The sequence below is a fragment of the Papaver somniferum genome, chromosome 4 (assembly GCF_003573695.1).
Source record: "Papaver somniferum cultivar HN1 chromosome 4, ASM357369v1, whole genome shotgun sequence".
In the NCBI taxonomy this organism is placed as follows: Eukaryota; Viridiplantae; Streptophyta; class Magnoliopsida; order Ranunculales; family Papaveraceae; genus Papaver; species Papaver somniferum.
In genome coordinates, this window is record NC_039361.1 from 66,503,309 (window position 1) to 66,509,900 (window position 6,592).

General features: G+C 36.7%; 1 long non-coding RNA gene across 1 annotated transcript; it reads left to right on the plus strand.

The window, feature by feature from the left end:
• The first annotated feature begins 2,636 nt into the window (after positions 1 to 2,636).
• Positions 2,637 to 5,184, plus strand: LOC113275769. The gene is made up of 2 exons (XR_003323755.1): positions 2,637 to 2,891; positions 4,897 to 5,184. It is a non-coding gene; the product is annotated as an uncharacterized LOC113275769 (long non-coding RNA).
• Positions 5,185 to 6,592: the final 1,408 nt, after the last annotated feature.

The window sequence follows — 6,592 nt, forward strand, 5'->3', positions numbered from 1 at the left end:
GATTCTATTCCGGGCTATTCAGGATGTTGTTCGGCTTACTATGAAACTTTCATATAAGCCGAACTAGTGTCTAGCAAAAGGGTTGGAATTGGAAATTATAGGTTCGGCGCATGCAGTAAACAGATTCAGTAAGCCGAACCGTTCATCAATGGTAGATTCGGCTCATAGATGTGAGCCGAACCTCAACCTGTTTCGCCGAACCATGATTCAAAAAACCTAACTTTTTATAATTGAGAGCTATAGAAGTGAGATTAAGTATAGGATATAAGTGTACCTGTGTATTAGAAGAATTGGGTTCCTCATCAATGTATTCATCATCAGGATTTGGCTCATACAAATCATCATCTTGAGTTTGTGTTTGAGTTTGAGCTTGAGTTTGAGTGGGTGTAAAATCATTCTCATAATCTAAGAAATCAGCCATTTCTGGATCATTGTTGTAGTTGATGTGTATTTTCCTAGGTTTTTTAGACGAATGATGACCCTCCTCATCCTCCATTGAATCAAGAATTAGAATTTTCTCACTTTCTCCTTCTCTTTCTCTCCTTCTTAACCAAACCAAAACTTTGATTTTTTTTTCCTCAAATTTTTCATCTAAACAACTCTTATAATTCTGAAAATTATCTTAATCACTAAACAAAATATTTAATCACTAATCAAGATTATTAACACTAATACGTAAAGGGCAGATTTGCCATTAAAAAATTTTTGGGTTAAGGGGTTATCTGATTTTGCTATTCAACAACCTTTTTTGTCTTCATTCAGTATGCCTTAGAAGATTTTGGTATGCCCAATATTATGGTTCTTTATCATAGCCCTTTCCTTCCAGGTGAGTGCAGGTTGCTACTCCATCTCTTCACTCTAACCTTTAGTTTGTCTAGGATTGGGACAAAGCACTTTATCTTGGATTTATGAGTAAAGAGGGGTATTCCTAGATATTTGTCATCTAGTTTTATTCTACCTATCTTAACAATATCCAGGATTTCATGGATTTCCATATTCGATACAGAGTTGCTGAAGAAAGCACCTGATTTATCATAGTTAATTTATTGTCCCGAACCTAGGTTTTTACAGCCACCACCACCCCCCCTGTGAAGATTAGGAAGTGTATAAAGGTGAGCTTTACTGCACTTTTTTTCTTTGATTAGTCTTCCATGCGCTATTACAGAAGTGTACAGGTTAGTTGATGCACCGTAATTTTTACAGGCTAAGCCTAACAATTCACATCTTGGAAAAACAGATACAGGCGTAAGAATGGATGAGCTCTTCCATCCATATTTACTCTTCATCTTTGGATATTTTTAATCGAAGGGGACAAACTAATTACTAATGTGAGACTAATGGAAGGAAATGGGGTCCCATGATGAGGGAAGCTTGTGACTCTGATTACATTACCAGAAATGGGAACTGGTTTGGAGTACTGTCAGATCCTCTGTAGTGTAGTATCTTTTGTACCTATTTGTGTTTTTCATAGGTATGATTTTGTATATTCTTGCAAGGCCACCAAATAGTTTGTTACGACCCTTGGATTCCATTATTTATAAATTAGGCATGCGATATCATGTATTCAATTCCTAAAACAGCTCGTAAATTTTATAAATAAGCACATTTCATATTGTATGCTTTTATTTTTATCAACTTAAATTTGGCAAGATCTAGAATTCAATGGCGTGACATCCTGGAAACAAAACATTGCAATCACTTTCATCCAAATAACTAATCAATTGAAGCAGATTCAATACATGTTTACAGGGCCGTAGTTGGCTATAGGCCAGCTAGGCAAGGAAGGGCCTATGACTATGTTTTACTCCCTTACAAATTATTGATTTCCTTTTTTTTGTATTGGCGGTAATTAAAATATTCATAGATATTCCTTTTTGATAATTAAAGTTAAGCTTGTTCTTTTGATCATATTTATTGTCGTTGTTACTCTTTTTTTTTCTTAACTTCATTTTATTTACCAAATTATTGTGCACAAATAATTTTAGTATTCATAGCAGCTGATCGCTCTGAAATTTATAGTCCAAAGTAGTTTTAGACTCTAGTTGTTTTGAGATGCAATGGGACTTGAAAGAATGGATACACAAGTTGTCTCCTGGTTTGTGATGAGTGCCGAATATTGCATATTTCCATCCTTTTTATTGGCAAATAACTCATCTTTTGCGCTTTAAAATCATATATTATCTCAAATTCTGTATTTTCTTTGTTTTCAAGAATAAAAACTTGTGCTAATTAATTTGTGTTTTTACGTACTAAATAAAGCTTGGATGAATTGAGAATCCCAAAAAAGCAGAGAAATGGTAGCGAGCGACAATCGGAAGAGAGACAGCACAAGGCTCCCGCAAGAAAGCCGTGAAGCGCGAAGGAATATCGCGTAAAGAATATCGCGTAAAGAATAGCCGCAATCCGCTTGCAAGACCTACACCAGAAGTGGGCTTGATAGAGAACTCAAACCCGAACCCATATCCAAACCCGTTGCATACCCGAACCGTCGGATGTGATACAACTATTTAATCCAACAACATCCATATTCGTTGCATCAAATATTGATGAAACCGCTCAACACTGTAATATCCTACCTCACCTTCCCTAATCGAGCAGAAACCAAACCCTTCTCCTCCACATTCATTTCTCCTCTTCTCTCATCCACAGAACCTCCATCAGCTTCATCAATCGATTAACACCACCATCCTCCCACCTCATCTCATTCAACTACCATCATTAAACGCCATTAAGCCTCTAATTCCATCTCTCTCAACCTTATCTCCTTATCAAGAACAGTATACCTAGAAGCTAGGTTTGAGGGAGATAGAGTTAGGTTACAGTTGGGGGAGCATCGATTCAATGAAGTTGCAGAGAAATTGAAGACAAAGAAAGTCAATAGAATATCGTCGGTGAGTTGGGTTCTTATTAATTGTCGAATTGAAGAAGGATTGAGATAAAAATTATCTATAAATAGAGCCTTTTTCTTTGTAAAAAGATCATCCAAGTTAGCTGGGTCAATTGTCTAGTTTAATTTCATTGTGTTTGCACTCTGTTATCATGTTCTAAATCTGCTAGGGTTGAGATGAATCCCTAGCTTAATGCTCTGCTTTTTTTACTCTTGATAATAATCTTGTTGTGCTTAAATGGTTTAGAATAGAATTCCATCTTAGGGGCTTCAACACTTTACTTTCACAGTGTATGTCATGCATCCATTGTAGTTAGAATTATCCTGTGTTGTAGAACTGCATCTCATGCTTCATCACATATATTGACCTTTTGATTAGACGTGCCTTAAACAGACAGTTAATTCTTAGGGAAGATACCTTAGTTGTGATTGGATTATTCACTTTATAGTCACCTTAGATATACAGAAGATTGACATCTCCCCTATTATCCGTTATAAGGACAAGGTTAGCATCATTAGGAGAATAACTAGTGTAAGTTAGTGGTGGACTCAGCTGCCCTAGTACCCTCATCATCATTTGTTCTACTTACTTCTTGTTTTTCTTCTTGTTTTATTACTTTAGTTACTTGAAAATCATCTAGCCGTATCGGCAACAAAACTCCCCTGTTTGGTTACTCTTGTTTGAAATCAGTTTAGTAAGACCATCACTTCATCTTACACCCACCTTGTCTCTGTGGATCGACTCGTATTTTCCTTGTCTACAATAGGACGTTGTGCACTTGCAGTTTGACGTAGTCGTAGGTATCTTTCCCGACCTACCAAGTTTTTGGCGCCGCTGCCAGGGACTCGGTAGCGGTGTAACTGAAGTTCCATCTTTACCTAACTGGTTTTCAGTTTAATCCTGCATATACATGTTTAGTTTTTCATTTTTATACTATTATAACTTAGTTGTTCAATCCATCTGTGTATAATTTTCTTCACTTTAGTATTAGCTATTTGCTAATTTCGTTTCAGTTAAGTTGTCTGTATCATAATCTTGTTAGTCATTTAGTGTATTTATAAGTTTTCCTTTCAGTTCATTACATGTTGTAACTTATTAGTTAACATAATCTTGTAGCTTAGATAGTAAAACTGTTAGTTTGTGCGTTACTAGATTATAATCTGTAGCTTCTTAGTAGTGTACATCTGATCATATTGTGGTAAAAGTCTATTCTAGATAAACCATCTGTTACATATCTGCATCTTAGTGTCAGTTTTAGTTGTAGGTTTTTGTTTTTTAGTTTTATCTGCATTCTGAAACTTCCTGTCATATCTTTTTCTTGATAATTGATGCCGCTTTCACTGAATATCATCTGTAAATAGTTGCATTCTGTAACTTGCATATGATAAGTTGGATACTGTGGATCATTTCTTGTTCAATATCAAACTTCCTGTTATCATCATTTATAGATGTAGATCCACCTTTTAATTCACTTGCATAAAACTGCATCTGGTTTCAATAAGGGTGGCTGCATCAGCATAGTGTCTCTAGTTGAGTTGTCTGCATCTATAGCACATCATCCATTTGTAATTATAATCTACATTTTAGAGTTAGTATTAGCAGTAACTTTTCATTTTCAGTTAATCCATTCTCTGTAACATAGTTTTTTCCCAGTTTGTTCAGCTGTCTTGTATCATACACCATTTCTGAGAATCTAGGCAAGACAAGTCATTCAGTTGCATTCTGTAGATCAGATGCATTATTGTAGGTTAAGCATTGTAATAAGTAATTGTACTTTCTCCATAGTTGCATATTTTGTCAACCCTGATCAGTCCAAATAAGCATAATAGTTGTTCTTTTTCCCTATAAAATATCACATTTCTACATTTTATAACTTTTCTATTTGATGCTTGCATACGGACTATCCTAAACTCATTGTCATGCAGTAAATTACTCTCAGTCGTTTATACGAATATTGATATTACGATAGACTGCACATCTCTGAGTACTGACATCCTCTCTTGAGTAGCCAGGTACTTGTGAAGCTGAGAACAAACCAAGGAAAAGGAGAAAAGGAGCAGAACGCAGTTGTTAGTTGGGCTAAAACCGTTTGGTGTCATTATTGAACCTCATTATACTCTATATCTGTATGAATGATAAACCATGATAGCCTGATACACTAACTGCCTTACTGAGCATTATTTCACACCTGAAATTTTTGGTATCCATGAGCATGATTCTGTGAAATCTGAACATCATATCTATGTGTTGAAATTGTTATTTGACTGAGAATTTCGTAATCTCGGCAGAACCTCTATCTGAGTGTTTCCATCTGTTAAGTTGTTAACATTGTTTCCTGGTATTTCAAAGGTATGTATGCTAGGATATGATTATTTCCTTTCGTGACCAAACTAATCGTATAGTTAGAATCCATCGAGAGGACGTAGTCGACATACCTAGTTCTGAAGTAAATATCCCTGACCAATCTGAGATAATGGGTGAAGAGTTGAACCAGAACCGCAGTATCAAGGAATATATGTACCCAACTAGGGCAAGCCAGCCCTCTTGCATCATTCTACCAGCTGATGCTGGTCAGTTTGAACTGAAAGCAAGCACAATTCATATGTTTCCTGTGTTTAGAGGGGTTGCTGCTGAAAACCCTTACCACCATGTAAGAGATTTCGAAGACATCTGTGGGACTCTGCGTTTTAACCAAATGCCGAAAGAGTCCCTCAAACTGAGACTGTTACCTTCTCTTTAAAAGAAAAAGCCAAATCCTGGATGCATGCCTTACAACCACAATCCATTAGAACATGGGATGAACTTATAAAGGAATTTTTTAAAAAGTTTTTCCCTAACCATAAGACTGCGATGATTCGTCGAAGTCTGAATGGTTTTGTGCAGTTATATGAAGAGACTCTAGCCAAATATCTGGAGAGATTTAACGACTTGTTGCTCCAATGTCCTCACCATGGTTTTGTAAATTGGAGACTTGTGCAAATTTTGTATGCAGGTCTAGGCGCTGCCACCCGAACCACAGTTGAGTCCATGTGCAATGGTTTATTTATTGACAAAAATCCTAATGGGGCTTGGACTTTCTTAATCGAAGCCGCTGAAAAGACTCAGCAGTGGGAGTCCATCCGTGAACCTAAAAAGACTTCCCTGTAGCTAATGTCCATAGAATTGAGTCCAATTTTGAAGAAAATGCAAAGGTTGCATCCTTAGCTAGGAGAGTAGAAGCGTTAGAGCTACAGAAGAATGTGAAAACTACTGCCCCTACTCTCCGTGAACAAATTGATACAGCCAGTTGTGCTGTGTGTCATAGTTCAGACCACCTAGTGGATAGTTGTCCAGACCTACATGCATTTCAAGAATCTAAACTTGAGCAGGCTAATGCTTTGTATCATAAGCAAGAGAACAATCCTTATTCTCAGACCTACAATCCAGGGTGGAGAAATCACCCTAACTTTTTGTGGTCTAAAGGGCCCATACAAGGGAGTACAACTAGTAATAATCAAGGATATTCATATCCCAGAAACCCCCAAGTGCAATCACACACTCAGTACCCTGTAGAGAAAAAGCCTAGCTTTGAAGATAGTGTCGGTCTGTTGACCCAAAATCTTTTGCAGCTTCAAAAGACCACAGACCAACGTTTTACAAGTCTAGAACTTAAAATGGGTCAAATCTGTGATGCACTAAATGAAAGAGAAAAGGGAAAACTCCCT